The 22876-nt window shown below is 42.1% G+C and overlaps 1 long non-coding RNA gene across 1 annotated transcript; it reads right to left on the bottom strand.

Moving 5' to 3' along the window:
* Nucleotides 1-641: 641 nt before the first annotated feature.
* Nucleotides 642-22260, bottom strand: LOC148216501 (uncharacterized). The gene is made up of 3 exons (XR_015795295.1): nt 22171-22260; nt 10127-10233; nt 642-2717 (listed from the first exon to the last, which is right to left on the bottom strand). It is a non-coding gene; the product is annotated as an uncharacterized LOC148216501 (long non-coding RNA).
* Nucleotides 22261-22876: the final 616 nt, after the last annotated feature.

Raw genomic sequence — 22876 nt, 5'->3', positions numbered from 1 at the left:
TCGGTTGCTGAGGTTAATTTGGCTGACATTCTCCAGAACCTGCCATATCTTGCAGTAACAGGATTGCATTGCAGTAGCGCCAGCTATTAACTTCAAATTTAGAAGTTTCGCTTTCCTCCCTCCCTCCCTCTCTTTCTTTCCCCTTCATTCTGCTTGATGACAAATCTGAACCTACAATCAGAATTGAAAAGACCGTTTGTTTTTTCAGCTGACTAGCTGGAACTGTGTGAGCCTGTTGGATACGCCATCGTTTTTCAGGAAACTATGTACATTTTAAAAAGAAAAGAAAACTTAGATTTGACAAGCTATCTTTTTTTTAAGGCATTGCTAATTATCTGGGGTGGGAAAGGACAGAGAGCTGCATTTCTTTCATACTAGAAGCTGGAAACCAGCTAGTTAGCTCAGATTGGGTTCGCTCATAGAGTTATCCAAAAATCCTTTAAAGCCCCAAGAGCATATTCACCCAATTGCATTAAGGCTCAGAGCCATACTGTTTCTTGCATAACGTCAAGTTATAAATCAGGGTTTGTCAATCATGATGGCTGGGATCACACCTTGCATTAAGCAAAATCACGTCAACTGCATTACCACCACAGTGTCTCCCAACCTGGTCAATTTTAAGATGTGTGGACTTGAGCTTCCAGAATTCTGGGAGTTGAAGCCCACACATCTTAAAGTTGACGAGGTTGGGAGACACTGACCTAGCATGATCAGATCTTACTAGTCAACTTTAGCCAAAGTCAACCCAGGTGAAGAGGGGTGTCCATCGAGGTTGTATATCAAAAATATCAAGATGGCGCCTGCAAATGTGCCCTTGAGGATTGCCATCTTGAGTTTTTTATAGATAAAAAGGAAGATCCTGTTCTGGGGCCAAGATGTGTCATAGGAAAATCTTCCCCTACTTAGTGTAGACCAAGGTTTTTCAAACTGAGTTCACTCAAACCCAGCCCATTTCTGTCATTAGGGCTTTGCTTAACGGGTTCCTCAGCCTGAAACACTTTGAAACCCCCTGACTTAAACTACTCCAGCCAGGTTCTCTCTGGTGTCACTTCTCATATAGTTCCATTCAGGATTAGGGATCTTTTTTTAAAATATTGAAATAGAGGTGAAGCATTTCAACAGTAATACATTGTTTCCTAAACATATTGCACACAGTTTGGGCTGGAAAAGATGATTGAAAAAAATAATCCTCGAGTGATTGTATGGGATAGCAATAGCTATTCAGGTTTGCATAAAATGTAAATTCTGGGTGGGCAATTCTCCTTTTCTCCTGACCCCCAGGCTGGGAAACTAAGCCCAGGATGGCTCTCCCTAAGGTTTTGTGTTTAACTGCACACATCTGGCTTTTATATCTGGAGAAATAAATATCAGGCCTAATTAATCCTCCGTGGCTCTCTTGCTCCTTGAGTGAGGCAGCTTCTAATTACAGCTTCAACCAGGCATGGTGAGAGAACAAGTTCAGCATGGCCATCCCCTCTTTTCATAGCGCTATTTCATTCCTGGAAAGAAAAGAAGGGGGGGGAAAAAAGAATCAAGGAAGTTCTGAAGGTGAGATAGATGTAAGCAGAACATGGCATAACATATTCAACAAAGGGTTATTAACCATATCCTAAAGCTTCATTTTCAATCAGGGATGGGCAGTTGATGGCCTTCAAGTGGACTTCCAGTGTTATTTGGGTAGCTCTTGAAGGTCTCCAAGGTCACATTGCTCAAATTTAGAGAGAAAGTATCATGTTTGGTGGTGAAATTTGTTTAGGAGGATAAGTGTCACCTGATCTTCCAATCTAGGAGCATGGCACAGTCTTCTTCTCTAATGGAATAAGTTGCTTCATTTTTTTCCCCTTTAACTAGCAAGCTTTTTAATGGTGAATGTCTACTCTGTGTCACTATAGGGTCTTTTGTCTTTTTCAAAACAAAACAATCAAAGGCACAGAAATTTATTTTCTTGCATATTGAATGAGAGTTGTTTCTTTAAACAAGGGTGGACAAATTTTTCAGCTTAGCGTTCATTGCTATCCTCTCCAGCATACGAAACTTGTTGAAACTCCAAAGTATTCCTCTTTTTCTCATACTGGGATTCACAATCCACCCTTATTTCCTCCCATATTCTATCCACCTTGTTCCCTAGCTTTGGCATTAAGCAGAAGCAGCATTTCTAGAACCTTATCTAACAGCTTCTTTCAATCCTGAAAGATATTTTATAGCTGGGAGAAAGACATCAAAGGTTTGGTTGCTTTGCTCAAATAGACCTTTTACAAAAATGCATGAAGTCACCTTAAAGGGATACAAATGGACAGTGTTGAGGCAAAAAGCTATGAGATGACAGACCCACTGACCAGTTTGACTTTTGTGCTAATTCCATAGAAATGCGGCCATACCAATGTGATTAATAAACAAACAAAAAAATAAATAATTCGTGACTTTGTCAAGGAGGTTTGGCGACTGGTTGATCATACAATTTAGCGTAGAACTGTGATATGATTTCTAACATCGGGAGAACCATTCCTTTTTTGGAATGGGTGCCAGCTTAGAATAATTGATGGTTCTTAAGACTGTTTCTGGGCAAAGGAGCTTTGCCATTTCTTTTTCTTCCTGGCCCAGCCTGGTACAACCTCCGTGATGCAGGGGCAGAAACGGGACCGTCAGATGGAGCTGGGTCTGCATAGCTGATGTCTTCCTTCTCTCCATCAGCTGTAGTCTAATGGGATGGCTGCTCACTGTAAAACAAAAATTGAATATTATTGGATGCACTTTTTTTTTCCCGGGCAACATCCCTATCAAATTACTACGGGTTTGATCCCAGAAAGGAGGCCTCCATAAATCCCATTAAAACCAAAAGGCTTGAAATGAAGCCTCCTGGCTGAAAAAAAATGGCTCTCTATATATGTATAACATTGAACAGCCATGAAGTCACTCTATTCCCGTCTTCCTCTCCTCCCCCTCCATCTATCACTGCGGACAAGGCCTCTGTTGTGCTAGGCAAAAGTGCATTTACACAGCTCTCTATATATTATAGGATATTATTTTTCCAGTAAAGAAACTTTTCAGGCGTTTCTACTGAAACTTCTTTTTTTTCTTTTTCTTTTTCTTCATCCTGGTGCTTTATTGGGACTGTAAAAAAAAGAAGAAGAAGAAAAGCAAAGCAAAGCAAAAGGAGAGATACCAAACCGCAAAAAAATTGTTCAGGGGAGCAAAAGCAAAGCAAAGCAAATTTAGAACATCCAGAATAGGATTCTCTCTCTTAGTCGGGTGGTCAATGAGCTCTGGGAGGTTAGGAATTGCCTACTAGGCTAAAGATTTCTTTGCATGTCAAAGGTTGTCTTGCATTAATTTGGGGTTCAGTGGCAACAGCCTTCTTCGGCAGCATCTTCCAGAGGGGAGGGGTTCAGAATGGCCAAAGCCCCCCCAGGCAAGAGGGTGGTTGTGGCAGCATATTAAAGCCCCACCCCTTTTTACTTGCATGCGTTGAAGCATGTGGAAAATGGGTGGGGCTTGAATGGCACCGCCACAACCTCCCGTTTTGACCACCCTGCCAGCTAGCCTTATTCCTTCACGGTCTGTGCATTTTTTCTCTCCACTTCAGGGCAGGTTAGAAAAAGATTTCTTCCATGCTGTAGCCCCAGCCTGATCTTGCCAGGCTGGGGCTTGTCCTTCTCCTCCAGGACTTCCTTTGGCCATCATTTAAGAACCCAGCCATGACATTGAGCACTGGGCTGGCCTAGCTGACCTTAAGGTTCTGAAAGATCTCAAAAGTTTGATCGATCTCCGAACCTTCCTCTGATTTGGCCCTTAGGTACGGGCAAGTAGGAGTCATCCTCTGTATTCCCAAACACGCACAATGGTAGCTTAAAGTAAAACGTTTGTTAAATGAATGAAAATCTTCGAAAAACTGCCAGAAGGCCCATTTTTCTCCCTTCAGACATGCAGACAGAAAGTCAGCTAGGGAAGAATGGAGCTTTCTGGCCGAAAGGTCAGTGTCAGGAAATCCATAAAAGACCATTAGTTTTCCTTGGGCCATTCTTCTTGGCTGATAAGACTCGTATTAGATGCTTAAGACAAGTTTTGTTTACACTGCTTATCTAAGTGGCCACTTAAGTACTTTGCTAGTTTTATTTATTCTACAGAGTATTTCGCTTTAAATCTCTTTCCACGTTGACAAGCAGCTTCAGAGATGATTTTGGCAATAGGAGTTGCTCGATTGATGTTTTGGGCTTTGCACCTTCTGAATCATCAAATCGTATCTCCGTTTCAGTTTCTCTTTCATTTTTGCAGCTGTGTCGAATTCATTTCATCAAACCTGATAAATATATTTTTAAAGAATGGTACTATCTGGGTATGGATCGAGATGCACATTTTGCCAAATATGCATTAAGGTTTGCTGTTCGCTTATGCCCAGAGATTCTGCAAATAATCTTCCCTAATATAATGCATTTTGTACATTATGACCATCAGGCGTATAAACCGTGTTTGTATTTTATTTCAAATACATTTCAACAAGTTGGGGAGCTACCCTGCAAAACTGGATAAAATGAATTATGATTCGACTTATGACTTCTTCCCCAGGGACTTCATTTTATCCATATTACAAAAAGCCTAAGAGGTAGGCTGGACTTGGAGAAAGTGACCCAAAGAGTCATCAATTAAGTTTCAGCATCTTCTCAGTCCTACACCAAGACTTGACCAATATATTACACTGGCTAGATGTCTCATTACTGATTGAAAGTGTGCCATTAGAGACTTTTGCATTCAGATAGGAATTCCTCTGCCCCCTTCCCACCTACTAGTATTACATTAGTATTTGAATTTACTTAGGAACCTTGGAAGTTCTATCATTCCAGTTTTCTCCATTTGTATCAGAAGGTTGCATGTCTTCAAAGGAAAGTGCCTGAACTCTGCATATAAGCAAGGCGTGCAAAAGTGAGCAAAAGCAACACTTCACACACAGACAGACCACCTGAATGCACACCTCCTTTTCACTTATCTGCCCACTCCACAGAAGGGCAGCAAAAGCAAGCAAAGAAAATATGGAAGAAGAATGATCTCTCTCTTCTTCCATGGACACTTTGTATTTGCGTGACTGACGGTGTGAAAAAGAATCCCATTTGTGCTATGCAGTGTGGAAATCTCCAATTAGTTGATCAGAAGAAGTGTTTTCTTCAATGGCTGGTAGTTCTGAGAAATATAGCTCCAAACTGTCCAATTTGTAGAAGAATGTTTTACTACCATACTTAGTCTAAGTTTGTGCCTTTGAGTCAGTGTTGACTTCTGGTGACTGCCTGGACAAGTCCCTGCAGTTTTCTTGGTAAGGTTTTTTGGAAGTGGTTTGCCCTTGCTTGCTTCCTAGGGCTGAAAGAGAGTGACTGGCCCAAGGTCACCCAGCTGGCTTTGTGCCTAAGGCAGGACTAGAACTCAGGGTCTCCCAGTTTCTAGCGTGGTGCTTTAACCACTACACCAAACTGGCTCTATAGCTAGGCACACTTGTTTAGGGTGAAAATTCTAAAGTCTACAGAGGGAGTATCTTTATAAGGCCAACTGAAGTTTTACAAAAATGTGGGTTGACCTAGTAGAAATATTCTGTTGATTTTTGTGGAGCCATCAAACATGTGTATTGCTGCCTTTCCTTCTCCTTCTCCTTCTCCTTCTCCTTCTCCTTCTCCTTCTCCTTCTCCTTCTCCTTCTCCTTCTCCTTCTCCTTCTCCTTCTCCTTCTCCTTCTCCTTCCCCTTCTCCTTCTCCGTCCCCTTCCCCTTCCCCTTCCCCTTCTCCTCTCTATACTGTCTTAGGGGACTAACTCCCATTCAGTTCAATGAGTCTCGAGTACCTAAGATCTCAACCTTAGTTGTAACTCATGCAGAAAATCACCCCTGTTCTTAATTGATGGCCAGAACTCCACAGTGTTCTAAATACCCTTCAGCATTACTGGCCAAAGATGTTCATGCCATCTAATATGAAGAATTCCCTTTTACTCTTACAGCCAGATTTCTTGATCCTCCTAGATGATATTTTCTCCCCTAATTTTTGGGCTGCACTCAGAGCTGAGCAAAGGCACGTCTGGCCCACGGCATTTCACTGACTATGTCTAACTGCTTCAGCGTTTTTTTTAAAAAAAATTCCCCAGTTCCTCTTTGGTTGAAATACCTTCACTTTTCGGGCCATGTAATTTCCAAAGCACAGCTTTTGGATCCCCTCTGGCTGCAGACTGAGCAAAGAGGCTTCAGCATCTTAGGACCGGCAGAAAATGGATGGTTAAACTCTAGAGAGTTCCTAGCACAGCTGTAAACTTTCAGAAATACTCAGTAACGGCTGAGAAACCTACAGAGCGGTGTTTCGATTCACAATACTCCCTTTTCATTCCTCATCGCTAGGGGGGCAGAGGGGAGGAGGGAGGAAACCCACTAGGGTTCTTGCTGCAATATTAGCTAGGTTGAAAAAGAAATATGTTGATCTTGGTTGAATGTGCCCCAAGAAATAGATGCTATGTTCTTCCAGAAGGAGTCTAAGAGAAGGCAGTGTATGTCCAAGCAGGTGTTTAGAGGCCATCATTTTGACCCCCCCCCCACCTCAATTGGTACAATTGTTGCATTTTTTGTGGCTGGCCAGCTGCTGGCCCAATTTCCACAGCTGGATCTTCTGCCAAAACTGTGTGCTCCATCAAGTTCTCTGGCATACCTGGTCGGAATTTCAGCTTCAGTGACACTCCAACCTGCAGACCAAGCACCAGCTGATTGACCAAAGTGTAATTCTACCCCAAGTCTTAGGACAAACAATCCTATCCTTTGCTTCAGTGGAGTACAAAAAAAATAGAAAAAAGGCTTCTTTCCAAGGCTTGGGTAGACATTTTCATGTTGAAACAGGTATGAAAACATTAAGGCAAAGTCCATCTGCAAAGGTCATAAGAATGCAGGAAGCAAAAATGTGTGAATAAATGCATGTCTATTAACAGCTGTCCTACAAAAAGTCCCTCTTGCTCTGTTTTCTAGGATCTCCGCCCCAGGCATCTACAGGGCCAGGCAAATTGGCACAGAAAGATGTTTGGGTGCTTTTTGACTCAGTGAAACAGCAGGAGGTCGAGATTCAGAAACCAGGTTTGTGCTCCCCACCCCATTAGAAAGTGGAAACAATGGCAACTGAGGAGGATGAAGATGTGGAAAGTGGGATGTGATGCCATGCTTCAAAAAGAATAAAAGAAAAAAAGGAAGGGAGGAAGGAAGGAAGGAAGGAAGGAAGGAAGGAAGGAAGGAAGGGAGGGAGGGAGGGAGGGAGGGAGGGAGGGAGGAAGGAAGGAAGGAAGGAAGGAAGGAAGGAAGGAAGGAAGGAAGGAAGGAAGGAAGGAGTTGGGCAGCTAATAAATTCTAATAAATAAATGAATAAAAGCAGGAAAGAAGATCATTGAAGCTACAAGCAGTAGAAGTGGGCATCATTTATTCTGACATGTTTGACTGTAAGAGAGAGGATATGGCTCGAGTGCCACATACATGAGTTACGGTCTCCTCCTTTACTGACTGACTTCTCTGGGCCAAGTGGCAGGGGTGATGGTGGTGATTCTGTTGCACCTCAATAGAGGAGAAGGTGGAAGTCTGTTTAATAAGTGTTTCAGTCTCCCCCACACCTTCCTTCCCTTTCTTAAACCCTTTTCTGAAGTTGATGTTGCATTACTTAATTTGAGTAACAAATTAGTCTGGAGAATGCAGATATTCTTGGCTCAAAACCCAATCTTTCCTCATATTGAATGTTGAAGTTTTAAGTCAGATTCTGAACAGGCCTGGTCATAACCTAGAGGTACCAAATAACCTTACAGTACTTTTTTTTTTTTTTTACTCAAAAGTCAGACTTGGGTTTCAAACTTAGAAGGAAGTCCATAGTTCCTTTCATTCTTCTAATATATACAGAGGGAGACATTTGGCTAAGGAGGTCCTGTAACTCAAGATACCTCCATCCACCCACATGCAAAATTCTTGAACTGTGCACATATTAATATTCAGAGAGTGCCTGAGCTAAAATTGGCTTGCTGTATGGTGGATCATCCAAGAAAAGTAGATTTTGTCTCCCTGCCGAGGTATCTCATTTGAAACATTTCTCTATTAATCACTCAGAGTAACTAACACCGTTGCCTTCTGAACAAAAACTATCATTGAAAATATCATGTATGCCTCATCTGATGATTGAGCTGCTCACCCATTTCTTATGGACAGAAAATCCAGTAAAAATTGAAGTCAGCTTTAAATTAATTTGATGCCCTTTTGTTAATTATATCCATTCTTTTTGGGGGGAAGGAAGGAAGGAAGGAAGGAAGGAAGGAAGGAAGGAAGGAAGGAAGGAAGGAAGGAAGGAAAAGGGAGGGAGGGAGGGAGGGAGGGAGGAGAAGGGAAGGGAGGGAGGGAGGGAGGAAGGAAGGAAAGAAGGAAGGAAGGAAAAGGGAGGGAGGGAGGAGAAGGGAAGGGAGGGAGGGAGGGAGGGAGGAAGGAAGGAAGGAAGGAAAAGGGAGGGAGGGAGGGAGGGAGGGAGGGAGGAGAAGGGAAGGGAGGGAGGGAGGGAGGAAGGAAGGAAAGAAGGAAGGAAGGAAAAGGGAGGGAGGGAGGAGAAGGGAAGGGAGGGAGGGAGGGAGGAAGGAAGGAAGGAAGGAAAAGGGAGGGAGGGAGGGAGGGAGGAGAAGGGAAGGGAGGGAGGGAGGGAGGAAGGAAGGAAAGAAGGAAGGAAGGAAAAGGGAGGGAGCGAGGGAGGGAGGAGAAGGGAAGGGAGGGAGGGAGGAAGGGAGGGAGGGAGGAAGGAAGGAAGGAAGGAAGGAAGGAAGGAAGGAAGGAAGGAAGGAAGGAAAGGGAGGGAGGGAGGGAGGGAGGGAGGAGAAGGGAAGGGAGGGAGGGAGGGAGGAAGGAAGGAAAGAAGGAAGGAAGGAAAAGGGAGGGAGGGAGGAGAAGGGAAGGGAGGGAGGGAGGGAGGGAGGGAGGAAGGAAGGAAGGAAGGAAAAGGGAGGGAGGGAGGGAGGGAGGAGAAGGGAAGGGAGGGAGGGAGGGAGGGAGGAAGGAAGGAAAGAAGGAAGGAAGGAAAAGGGAGGGAGGGAGGGAGGAGAAGGGAAGGGAGGGAGGGAGGGAGGAAGGGAGGGAGGAAGGAAGGAAGGAAGGAAGGAAGGAAGGAAAGAAGGAAGGAAGGAAAAGGGAGGGAGGGAGGGAGGAGAAGGGAAGGAAGGAAGGAAGGCAGGAAGGAAGGAAGGAAGGAAGGCCGGAAGGAAGGAAGGAAGGAAGGAAGGGAGGGAGGGAGGGAGGGAGGGAGGGAGGGAGGAGAAGGGAAGGGAGGGAGGGAGGGAGGAAGGAAGGAAAGAAGGAAGGAAGGAAAAGGGAGGGAGGGAGGGAGGGAGGAGAAGGGAAGGGAGGGAGGGAGGGAGGGAGGAAGGAAGGAAGGAAGGAAGGAAGGAAGGAAGGAAGGAAGGAAAAAAGGAAGGAAGGAAAAGGGAGGGAGGGAGGGAGGAGAAGGGAAGGAAGGGAGGGAGGGAGGGAGGAAGGAAGGAAGGAAAAGGGAGGGAGGGAGGGAGGGAGGAGAAGGGAAGGAAGGGAGGGAGGGAGGGAGGGAGGAAGGAAGGAAGGAAGGAAAAGGGAGGGAGGGAGGGAGGGAGGGAGGAGAAGGGAAGGGAGGGAGGGAGGGAGGAAGGAAGGAAAGAAGGAAGGAAGGAAAAGGGAGGGAGGGAGGGAGGGAGGAGAAGGAAGGGAGGGAGGGAGGGAGGGAGGGAGGAAGGAAGGAAGGAAGGAAGGAAGGAAGGAAGGAAGGAAGGAAGGAAGGAAGGAAGGAAGGAAGGAAGGAAAAGGGAGGGAGGGAGGGAGGAGAAGGGAAGGAAGGGAGGGAGGGAGGAAGGGAGGGAGGGAGGAAGGAAGGAAGGAAGGAAGGAAGGAAGGAAGGAAGGAAGGAAGGAAGGAAGGAAGGAAGGAAGGAAGATAGCAACCTTCCCATTTATTTCCCCATCTCAGTTTTAGTTGTATCGTAGAGGATGAAAACAAAAGCAAAAATCAAAAACCCACAATAACAATAGGATACCATTTCACTGGTTAGATATAAATGCAAGATACACATGTTTTATTTCCATACCTAGCAACTATCTGCAATTAGGACCTTAAAAAAAGAATAACAGCAGACATTACCAGAGGGAGGAGCTGATTCAGATTTCTACAGCATGGAAGTGGCACCTTGAACAGGGGAGTACAAAACATGTCTGCCTGGGGGAAAGGGGTGAATATTTCAACTTTTTCTAAAAAGAAAGAAAAAAAGAAAGAAAGAAAGAAAGTAAAAACATGTTTTCCTTCCAAAAGCTCATTTTTTGCCAGAGAAACTGAAAGGGAATGATTGTATAATAGAGTGGCTTTGTTAGTAGCAATGTCACGGGAATTCACCAAACCCAAGTTCTGAAGAATAATAATAAAAAAATACCATGGTTTTTTCAAGGCAGCAGAAAACCCACAAATATTTCACCACTAGGCTGCTTGTCTCCCTATTTCAGTATCTTTTGGTTGAATCAAATCTTTCCTCTCCCATAAAAATTTGGCTTGAATCTCATTATGTCAGTGAGTTAGGTCCCATTTAGTCAAATTCAATTCCAGGTGACTAGGTGGACAAACATTTGCCAGCCCAACCTGTCCCCAGCAACACCTGTAGCATTTCCAAGAACTTTCCAATCATCTCTTTGCTTCTATTTCCCTCCACCTCTTCTGTCTCCTTTTGGCTTCCTTCTCCAAGCTGAATCATCTTTTCTAGCTCATTCACTTGCATGACGTTTTCTGCTGTGTAATCTACATTTAGCACCAGAGTCTTGAGGAAAGGAACGTTTCAAAGATAGTTACATTAAAAAAAAAGTATTAAAATGCCTCTTCAATGCAATTTCTACTTCTGTTTGGGGCTATACATGAAGGGAAAAAATATATTCTGGAAATAGACTTGAACATTTTGTCATGGAAAGCATTGATCCCAAGCTGAGCAACTTGGATGTAATTAATACGCAGCGTGGGGGACAGTGTGGGTGTCCCAAATTTCAGGAAGTGTGGACCATGTATTAAGGGAAGGAAACAGGAGAGGGGCTCTCTTAATTTCTTACTGCAGCAATCTACAATGATTCATCCTTTAGAATATCCTGGAATAATACACGTGGAAGGTTTCTCCAAAAGTATTTGCACTGGGATCTCTGGCGAGCATTGTCCATGAAGGTTTCTGCACTCAACTGAAATAGACTTTATTTGTCCTTAGAGATATCAGCAAAACTTGGTGGCTGCATAAAGTCATAATAGCATCACTCCCATACTTGACGTTTGATTAGTGGTTGTGGGAGAAAGGCCTTCAAAACAGCGTCAAAAAGAGGAAAAATTGCCAGGATTAATCTTCTTGTGAGGTGTAGATATCCCTGAGATACTATTTCCCTGTTGGAAATCAAACTTGGAAGATGTTTATCTGGATTCTAGCACTATCGGTGTCCATGCATGACTAGGAAACATTTTCGCAGTGGCCAGTTGTTTGACCACAATGTCATTGCACTTGTCATCCTATTTTACTAGCACTTCCAATCATAGGAGGTCCCCATCATAAAAATATGTTGTAAAAGAACAGTTTTATTACCCTAGGAGGAGATGACCTGGAACCATCAGCACAAATATAATGTCCTGTGGTCTGCCCAAGAGGTAATAGTGGCCATACATTTGTTTAAGGAGGTCTTGTGTAAGTTCAGCAACAGTCTCCTTTCTATTGTCCATTCTACAGCAGGAAACTGAGCAGTCATGATGCTGTGTTGACAGCTTTATGGCCTCCCCACTTCAGCTATTTTGGAAGAGCAACATTATCTCTATGATGTAACAGACCTTCTATAACAGCCCTACGACTGTTGCTTGCCATGAAAGGGGGAGCTTCCTTCTAGCAGCCCTTGTATTTGTGTTGTGGCTGGTGTTTGTAGGATGAAGTCATGCATTTGAGTCCTGCAGTTTTGTTTTCTCTTTCCATCAATGAATGCAGAAGTGCAGATGTAACAGAGACTCCATCCTTGATCCTCAACACGGGAAGTGAAGAAGAAAAACACAACTTTTCTAGATCAACAGTGCACCAAAGGAGGTAGGTAGACAGTCTTTTGTCACTCATCCAAAATCAATCGAGAGTCCTATAGTACCAGCTGGAGGCACAGAGATTAAGAGAGAATGATTCAGTTCTCAATTAACGCAACACACTGAACCCTAGCCCAGTCTGTATATATGGACGCTTAACCTGTTTATGGTTCATTGTGCATGCATACTCAGGAAACTGGGTTATCTGAGCAAACCATGGATTAACTTGTCCATAGGTAAACAAATTATGCAGACACAGCCAGTGTCTTCAGTGTGATCTTAAGTGTCCCTTCTGTTCTGAATCAGCCTTGGGAATAGACCACTTAGAATCTTATGGGGAACTACTGAGTTGCTCTAAGAACGTCTATTCAAAGAGGAGAGTTTAGGAAAAATACTGCTGAAAGTATGAAGAAAGCAGAGATGTCATCCACGTATCTAACCCTTGCTTTGGCACCTGATTTCTGCCCCACTTGGCTACTTGCAATTCAAGTCTTACACCTGAACCATTACACTACTTGGACCAGGGAGACCCAGGTTGAAATCCTCATTTAGGCATAGAATTCCCTTGGTGACTCTCTCTCAGCCCAATAAGGTTTTGGTATGGGGATAAAATAAGGGGAGATCTCCTTGTAAGCTGTAACCACTAAGTGATAAACTCTAACCGAACACTTCTTCAACCTATAGTCTTTGGTGTTTACAGAGGAGGGCAAGGGTGGACCAATGACAGCATGGACTTGATGACTTCAACACCCAAATGCTGTGAGTTATGTACTTGTGTCAGATGTTACGATGCAAGTACATAATCTCAGCGTTCCTGTCATGACATCATTGGGTGGGTGTCAACATTTTGATACAGTTGGTTACAGACACTCCCTGCCTCCAGTTACATATTCAGAAGCATCATATGATTTGGTCCTCCTTGAACAGTAACATTTCAGCTTGTACATGAATGACCTCCATTAGGGGATAGCTATCATGCTGTCATGAATGTTTCTCTCTGATATGTTGTTTTCTATGCACAAGAGGGTTGTTTTAGTTGTTTGGTGAAACAACATGTCTCCAATGGGGATCCTTCCATTGTGAAGTGGGAGAGTGAAAAAAAAAAGCTGATCTCTAATGATGTGTAACAGTGTTAAGAGTTGTTGATGATGTGACCCAGTCAGAAAAAAAAACAGAGTTATTTGAACATGGAGCCATTGGAATGCTACATAACTTTGAGGATCAGAAAACTCTCCTAGCTGTCTTAAAGAGACTGTAGGTTTTTCTTTTCAACCCATGTCTGCTACTGGGAGTATTTTTTTTTTTCATAAAAACTGCATTGACCTTGGAATTAAAATTAATACAATCAACATAATACTAAATACCATTGGGGAATTCCGAAGCGGAGCATAAAATCCCAGAGCATTAAAGGATTAAAGTTACTTGGTGCTGCAAAGGAGCACAAACATGGAGATTGCTGGGCCCATCTTTAAGGCCCAGCACCCTCTGCTTTCTGAGCTTAACTTTCAGGGTGATTTGTTTAAAAACTTGTGAAAAGAAAACAGACACCAAAACAATGCATGAAGCAAAGGAGGCGAAGTGGTTTCTCATGGAAAGTGTGTTTCTATCCTCTTGGTCCACCTGGTGTTTTCTCCAAGTCCCACTCACAGCTGGCTCCTCTGTAAATTGTAATGAGGTTTAAAATGCTTTGCTTGAGAAACAAGCAAAACCAGGCCCAGGCAGGGGCAAGGGGGGAGGAGGAGAAGAAGATGACAGTCAGAAGAGGCCAGATTACAATATTTCAGTTGAAACTTGAATCTATGAGTTCTGCTGGTGGATATGAGCCCCAGTACGGTATCCTAGGTTGCTCAAAAACACACACACAAACAAAAAACTTGCCTGTCTCTTTCTCTTCCTAAAAACCTACTCTGCAATACCCTTTGACATTTTATATCCAAATTCATTCATTTGTTCATTCATTCATTCATTCATTCATGGATTTATACGGCTGCCCATCTCACAAAAATGCAAGTCCGGCTGGTGTGCAGTGATAAAAACAAAACTAAAATATCCGCAAGAGCCAGAAATCAGCGACAAGAGATGTACAGATGGGGAACATCAAAATATACTCTACCTCCCAGGATGAGCTCAACTAACTTTGTGGGCCCAACCTTCAAGGGAACAGCCAGGTCTTCAGAGCCTTCCTGAAGGCTAACGAGGTCAGGGCTAGTTGGGGAGGGGAGGGAAGGGAAGGGGTGAATTGTCCACAAGGCAGATGTCACAACAGAAAAGGTATGCCTCCTAGGTCCCATCAGATGACATTGTTTTAAGGAGGGGACCTGGGGTAGGCCCACTGTGTTGGAAGCGTGGGACAGGCAGAAATAACAGAGTCAGGCAGAACAATTTTAGTGTTGGCTCAGCTCCCATTGGAAATCTCACACAAGAGATACATGAGTGTAGATAAGGATCCTGGTTCCATCAGAACTTCAGACACCTTTCTGTCTGGCACTTAACCAACACTTCTTCAGAGTTACTTTGAGAACTTCTGCATCTTTTCCAAAGGTCTTCTTTAATTCCAACAGTTGCAGATAGATGGGGAAGGGTGGTAGAGTGCACAGAAAAGCTTAGCTGGTGAAAGTCCGCTCTGTTTCATCCATGCAAGGAAAGTTAAGATGGAAGGAGATGTGCTTGCTTCACAGGTGACTCAGAGATACGAAAACTCACCCCTTGGTCCATGTAACAAGGCTGGCATGAAAGTGACTTCCATTTGTTGCTCTTGTGATGGAGTACAGGAGAGTGATGTAAACCCTAATGAAACCATTTGGTGCTCAGGGTGAGCACTGGTCCTATGGGGTCAGGCTAGAGAACACTACTGCAAGGAGGAGCAGCTTTGTTTTTTGGAGTTTCTCTCTTGATGGAAGAAAAAGGGCAGGGGGAGAAAAAGATAATCCCCGTTATTCAAAATGGATTAACACAATGGGCCTATAACAGCCCTGGAACACTTGTTCCTTAGACGAATTGGCAGAAGAAGAAGGGGGAGGCAGGTAACGGGCCTTTCCAAGCAGCATTCCATCAAAGCAATATGGAAGTGTTTAAAAGAAAGGGGTGCCACTCAGGGAGGGGGGTATTTGAGATCTGAACCTTTAAATTACAGCCATTCCTGGGCCTAACGATAAGTAAATAAACAGTTCACAGCTGCGTGGGCTAAACAGAGAAATACATCCATCTTTGGAGGCGTGATTGCCGAGCAAGTAATTAAGTGTGAAATGTGAGCCCTCCATCATGTCAGCCGTGATACCACTGAGGGTGTTCAGTTGCAGAGCCCCCATCCCAGGGTTAACCCTTTGGGGATCAGCAGATAGATTTTGGAGCATCAGTCCGAAGAGGCAGCTTGAAATCCCGTAAAGGCAGGCATTTAAGCATGCTGTTAACGAGGGTGGAGGAATGATAATTTGCATGCCAGACGTGGGAATGCCTGCTCTGTTTTGTTCTGGAAATCATATCTGAGCTATGTGTATATGTGTGTGTTGTGTGTGTGACTTTGCAAAGAACCCTGAGGACTGGTGTGATATAGTGACTGGTGTGAGAAAAGCAGGAAACCCAAGGTAAAAATTTTTAGCCATCCAAGACAGGTAATTTTCTGCAAAATGGAGATTTAGCTTACTGGCTTGTTGGAAATGTCCTGCTTGATGGTATATTGCAGTAACACCTACTATTATTAGTCTCAGGGCTATACCATCGGACTTCTTTGGGGCTTTCTTGATTCTTCTGCTTTTTGGTTGATCCTTGATGAAGAGTTCACAGTGTGAAGTCCTTCACGACTTTTAACCAACTTAATGTTCACAGTCATATCAACATTCCTAGTATGTGAAAATTCATGTATCACGGAGCAAGCTAGGGTTATGAACTTTTTTCTAAGACATTTTCTCTCTTTCATGTGCAGGGATTTTTAAATTACAGGAGCATTCAAATTTGCCCTCTCAGCTAGTTTCATCCCAGGTGCCTTTGACCAAGTGATATTCCTGATTTGTACGGTTGTTTAGCTAAACAACTACAACATTTTGCATTCACAATGGCACAATATGTTATCTAGATGGGGGGGGGAGGAGGAGGGGGAGGAGGAGGAGGAGGAGGAGGAGGAGGAGGAGGATTGTCTCTGGTGCTGCATCGATCAGATCTTTAATAGCTTACAACCATTCACCACTGCAGGTCAAGCTGTCCCAGAAAATGTCATTACCAGTTGTAGCTGTTGGGGAAATTCTGGTGGGTCAAATTTAATTACTCAGATTCCTGGAATTTGGTGGGAAGATGAGATTAACACCAACCCCCTAAAAATAGGACTGCAAAGAAGCACTGAAGCACTCAATGTGACATTTGACTTTTGGTGAACCTTTATGGTTGTGTTGGAAAGCCCAAGCAAAAGAAAAAATATGCACGCAGTAACATGAAACATTTCAGATCATGATTCTAGAAAGAGGGTTAAATGAACAAACTGGGGAGATTAAGGGATCTATAAAAATACAGACACTTTGCAAAACAGAAACAATGTCCAAGTTGTAACTTTGATCTGTTGTAGGGGAGACAGCTACTTTTTAAAGATATGTATGTATTTGTAGGAAAAGAAAGGGTGAAAATGGGAAGGGAAGGAAATGGAACAGACTTAAAATGATTGTTGCTGGATTTAATCTCCAGAGAAAGAATATGGAGCAGGTACCACGACCGAAAAATTCCTAGGAGGAGAAGGAGGAAAGTCGGGAAGAGAACACAAACATTCTGTACAACGCAACAGGTAAGTTTTATGAATATGCTGCATTCTCCTCTCGTGGGGAATTTAAAAGAAATGGGAGAAAGGAAATATGAATCCCAAGTAATAATCCAATGAAGGGAATAAATGTTGCTCTTGAAATGGGACCTGGGCAGGATAAATGACCCTCCTCTACCAGTCGAAACAGCCATCACCAGAGCGTGAGAAGGACATTCTCTCTCCCGCTCACTTATTCCATCTAGTTACATCCTGAGATGTCCTGCTCCTATATATGGAGTTTCTAAATATACATTTCTTTCTTTCTGAAGACCCACAGCCTGTACCCCTCCAACCCAGACCCAAGAGGACAGCTTCAGAGGCTTGGAGGGAAAACAGGGCTCCAAAAGGTAGTAAAGGAAAAGAAGAGAAGCAGAAAATAAATAGGAAGGGGTCGATCTTCCATGACTATGGAATTTTGACCATTGGTGGGGGGAAATAATAATGTGGGTAGGAGGGAATGGAAGGACGATGGGGCTGATGGCACTAGCAGAAAGAAAGTGGAAATCGTTGCACTGCTGATTTCATGTGTCAGCCAGACAGAGGTTCAATTATCTGGTTAATTTATTTCATCCTACATGACAGCTATTAGACATTGCTACACATTCTACAGCGCGGTGCGGATGACTGTCTGTCCTGACTCTACTTTGGAGACTTCAAGATCCAGCGTGTTATAAGGCAGGAGAAGGGGGAAATGTCCTGTTTTCCCCATGACATTCACCAATTTTATAAATTCCCAACATATTCCTTTCTCTTAGACACTATCTTTCTTCCAATCTGGGGGAAAAAAACAACCCAGTCTTTAGAATTTAGTGAGGGAAACAGCATCAGTCTAGCCAGAATTTGATTAGTTTAGTATGGTTTCAGCCTTTTGAACTTTTCCTCTAAAACTTCACCAAACTTCTCCATGCCTTCAATAAAGCCAACACATGTATTATTTCCCCATATTTATTTCCTTATTTATTCATTTGCTATATTTTTATTCCACTGGATTCCTCTTGGTCTACTTTCCTTGTCACCCTTACCTTCTGTTTCCATTTTACCTTTCCTAACTTGATCCAAGCTATAATCTCTACCTGTTCTGTTCCATCCATCTCTCCAAAGACCTTGAGCCTAAAATGGGAGTTGGGCAGCATATAAATGTAATACATAATTGAATAATAAGTTAATTTTTATTAGGATTAAAATAGGAAGGTGTTAAGGCTGCACAGATAGCGACGCAGTGCGATGCTGAATTTCCTGTACCTTTCTGAAAAAGAAAGTTATTTTTCTTTTGGTTTTGCCTTTGGTTAGCAATTATGGGAGTTAAAACAGGGTTTATACCCCAGCCATTAAAGGTTTCTGCTCAGTCCTTCAAGCAAGATCAGTTTCATGCTGGTTTGCCCAAATGCTTTCAAATGTTTGCAAATTCCCCAACTTGTATTCATAACAACAACTTACTCTAGGCCCAGATTCTGAAGCAAATCACTGAAGTTGTGTTAACAAGGGCCATAGGACAAAGGATTTTGTGTTCCAACTTCACCGAAATGCTTCCGCTGTAAAGTAGTGTAGCTGAAAGCAGTGAGCAGAACAAGACATACCACTGATGTTAATATGTATGAATGTCCTATTTCTGCAATAGGTCAAATAATAGCGCTTATAAAAGGTTGGTGCTTGCCCATGTCAAGCGCCTTCATTTCAAAGGAGTCCAAACAAGACATACTGGCTTCCAAATGGGATCATATCCTTTGAATGACATGATTTCTGCACCATTAAAAGTGCCCACCAATCCTCTCTGATTTCAGGGAAACCTACTTTGAAGAAAGAGTACTTAAAATTACACTCTGGGTACATTGAAAACAAAAAGCCACCAAAAGCTAACAGAAATTAAACATGGATCAAAGAGAAAATAATTATAGTCTGAGGTGATGTGCAGGCACCCTGTATTTTATTTTATTTTTTTACAGTTTTAAGAAGCAAAGACCAGTAGAGTTCCCAGACTACCAGGGAAAGGTATGGAGTCTCATCAGCTTATTGTTATGGCAATAAATAAATAAACCATGAGTGTTATTTTCCCAGCGATCCTTATAATATTGGTTTTGTCCAGATAATAATGTAAGGAGGAAATCAAATGAAATTTCTGTATAGCTTTGATTTTTAAAGAATGCATGTAATATAAGGATCCTAAAGAGAAGTATTTATTTTATAATTAATAATAATATATAATAAAATTATAATGATAATATATCATCATTATCATTGTTCCTCTTAAAAATCCTTTTCTTTCTTTCTTTCTTTCTTTCTTTCTTTCTTTCTTTCTTTCTTTCTTTCTTTCTTTCTTTCTTTCTTTCTTTCTTCCTTCCTTCCTTCCTTCCTTCCTTCCTTCCTTCCTTCCCTCCCTCTCTCCCTCCCTCCCTCCTTCCTTCCTTCCTTCCTTCCTTCCTTCCTTCCTTCCTTCCTTCCTTCCTTCCTTCCTATTTCTCTTCCTTTCTCTCTTTCCCTTCCCTTCCTCCCTCCCTCCCTCCCTCCCTCCCTCCCTTCCTTCCTTCCTTCCTTCCTTCCTTCCTTCCTTCCTTCCTTCCTTCCTTCCTTCCTTTCTTTTGTCACATTAATATTTAAAGGATACCTAAAATCCTTCCTGTAAAAATACACAGAAGATACAATATTAAAATTTTTAAAAATTAGTCAAAAATTCTTAATAATCAAAATTAAATGCTAAAGTCAGGTGATGGTGTAGACTATCTTTGGCACTAACAAACAGTGTTTCAAAAACAGAAATCTAACCACAGGAATCTAACCATCCAACACAGCTAAGACTAGATAAATCAGCATCAAGTGAATCACTCAGCAGAAACAGGAATCTGTCAGAATGAATGAAAAAAATAAAATCTTGACCTGTGTGCAATGCTTAAGAATAGCCATCTTGATTCTCTTTCATTTTACCACACTAACTCTACTGCAAGTCTGAACATCTTATAGGAAGTTCCAGATCATGGTCTGAATAATTGAAGCTATAAAAAGCAAGCAGGGCACTTTGTTGGAACGGTGAATTGATGTGTGCTCAATTAACTGGAGTTTTAAACAGCTAATCGGTTATGATGAGGTCAAAGCTGCACTAGATGGTTATGTTCTCAATATCTTAAAGGTTTTTCCAAGTTTGATGTGCAGAAGTAGCAATGCCCCCTTATGGATAAAGATGAAATTTCGTCCTTATTCAGCAGCCTTCACCCGATAAAGATCTCAGCCCAAACTTGAAATGCTTTAAAACAGATTTACAAAGCTAGAGTTTATCTGGAAGAATAACAAAATGGTGAGGTGGAGGCTTGACAAATATTTGGGCTTCTTTGGGGCATGCCTGCACTTGAAAGAGGACGGCTTCTGGATTTCAGCAAGAGTAGAATTATGGTTGAATTTTGTGGTTCTGCAATATTGATCCGAAAATTCATACACATTCATTTAGAAAGTATTTTCGCGCTTCCCAAGCAACAAGAATGAGATTGCTGGCAAGGCTTTCATCTTTCCTTGCCCGTCTCTTTAATCTTCTCCAAACCCATGTTTATTTTTTCACCCAAAGACCTATTTAAAAGTAGCAATGTCTGTCTTTCCATCTAAATTAACGCAGTTCCATCCCCCCAGAAGAACAAACGTTTCAAGACTATCTATCTAGCCTATGGCACAATGCAACCATTAGAGAAAAAAAAAATCAACTTATAGGAAAGATTTTTAGGCGCTTCATGACATTACACGGGGGCACAAACTCAAACAGATGGTAATGAAAAAGGAGGTAATAGTAGTAGTTGATCCAGAACTGGCCAAGTGAGGAATTCCAAAAACAATGAATAAGGGATACGAACATGGGCTTGGTTGGGTTCCAACTTGCTAAGTGACTATCCATGGAAATCTGTGCCTGGGAAACCAATCTTTGCCAAAATTCTTCTGATATGATGTGTGAGCTGGAATTGGTCACTCTTCCTTTTGGTTTTTAATTTGTGACCCTTTTATCAAAAGAACCCTTCCTATTTATTGGGCTTTCTCATTCCTAAAAGGAGCATCACGAATGCTTCTCCCCAGTCCTTTTTTTCTGAGGAAGGGTATCTAGTCTACTTTGCTCACCCCTCTTCTCCGTTCACAATCCCTCACGGATTTCCATGCAGGAAGCCCTTGTCCATGTGGGTGGCACAAAACTTTTTTATGTGAGTTAGAGCTGTCATAGATATAATAGAACTCTTGTAAAGAGAATTAATTGTGTTTAAATCCAACCAGGGAGTTTGATGAGCTATAATTAACAGGTTCTATTGACTGCAGAGGAACTTAAACAACATTTCCCCCCCTTTCTTTTCCTTCTTTTTTTGGGATCAGATCAAGTGATTTTTGAGTTTTTAAAAGGTGTCGCTTTCCAGAATTGGAGGTGTCTTTCGGTCACCAATTCATGAGAATTGCAATTGCAAGAAGAAACCCGTCTAGATATTCAGTGAGGCAGCTGATCCTTTTTGACAATGATTTCTCTTCAATTTGCAGATGAGAAAAAAATCATGATGCTTTTCCTTTCTCTCCCTTTTTCTAGGCCACGAGCACAAACCACATTTCTTTCTGCATGTCATTATATTGTTAATGTACTTCAGAATCTAGCGGCATACATCTTACCTCATAAAATCTGCTTCTAAATACGATATATTTTTCTATTTATCCAGTTTTATTGGGTTACTCATAAAGTATTCATTGTCTGTGCTTAAATTAGCAATAAAGAAGTAAAATAACCACCCCATAATCAACACATCCTTGGAATTCTTGAAAAAGGAGCAGTAAGGTACAATCTGGCAACTTGTGAATGTGAAAGGGGTTACTGTGCTACGTGAAAAAGCAAATGAAGCGAAAAATATCGCATGCCGAAAAATAAAATGAAACCAAGTTCATTTTTGTGAGAAATGAGCTCTCTTGAAGGTTCTCCCCCTTTGTATCACTATTATTGTTTGCCTGCTAACAAAGCAAATTAAAAAACGCACACAGAGAGACAAGAAAGATGCTACAGACTGTTGCATACGTTAATAAAACCTCAGATTCAGTTGCATTAAATCTGAAGACAGGAACAAAACCGGGAGGAATTTTTGCAAATAAAACCAGAACGATGTCCCAGCATAAAGAGGTTATAGAAGTAAATTTTCAGGAATAAAAGGAACGCAGACCTAGGAGGGACTATCATGTAAGTGCAAGCGATATTCTTGGGATTGGAGGACCAGCATGGCTTCAAAACTAAGAAGTTCCCTCACCAAAGACATTTCAGTGTTGGGAAGGTGAAGATGGGGTGTGAAGGGCAGGCAGAAAAGGAAGAAAGATAAAGGCACAATACCTAATGATCCAAGAGCTCACTTTTCTCCAAGTAAAGCTGTTTTGGTCTCTCTCTCGGTCTTTTCCTTAAGACAGAAAAGGAAGTGTGGTCTCTAGCACAGCTTCAGAAATAGCTCATCAGGAAATTGGCAACAACTCCAACTAAACAGTCCTTGAAGGAAACACAACAAATGCGCGATGATCCTTATTTTCCTAAAGTTGGTTTGGAATAGAGAACTGGGCCGAAAATATGAAAGAAATGGGTCACAAATCTGCTGGACTTGTCAGTGGAAGAGAAGGGTCTTTTTTTTTTCCAGTCCCCAAAGGCAGTCAAATTAAATGAAACTACATTTCATATATGAAACCCAAAAACAAAACAAAAAAACCAAAGCAATTTTCCATGAATTTAAACCAACCAATGTTCCTAAAACATTTACACAGTAATTCAGAATTGGCTTGTCCCCCCCGAATGTTAGACTGAAATATTTTCTCCAAGAGACAGAGTTATACCATTTTTAATGGCTTTTCTATGGATTTTTGTTTCACAGTATGATGAGTTTCGCACTGTTTCCACATAAACAACTTTATTTTATAAAGAAATATATTATATCAAGGCATGACATCAGAAGTGGGATTCATTTTAAAAGCTATTTGCTTCCATGTGCCGTATGATCACCGGACCTTGCTTTAGGAGACTATCAAAACTGTGGTCCATTTTCACAATAACT

The sequence above is a fragment of the Python bivittatus genome, unplaced genomic scaffold (assembly GCF_059951505.1).
Source record: "Python bivittatus isolate LINGU-HERP-01145 unplaced genomic scaffold, Pbiv_v1 ctg000190_np1212, whole genome shotgun sequence".
Lineage (NCBI taxonomy): Eukaryota > Metazoa > Chordata > Lepidosauria > Squamata > Pythonidae > Python > Python bivittatus.
The sequence above is the reverse complement of the archived record's forward strand: the minus strand, read 5'-3'. Positions and strand labels throughout refer to the sequence as shown.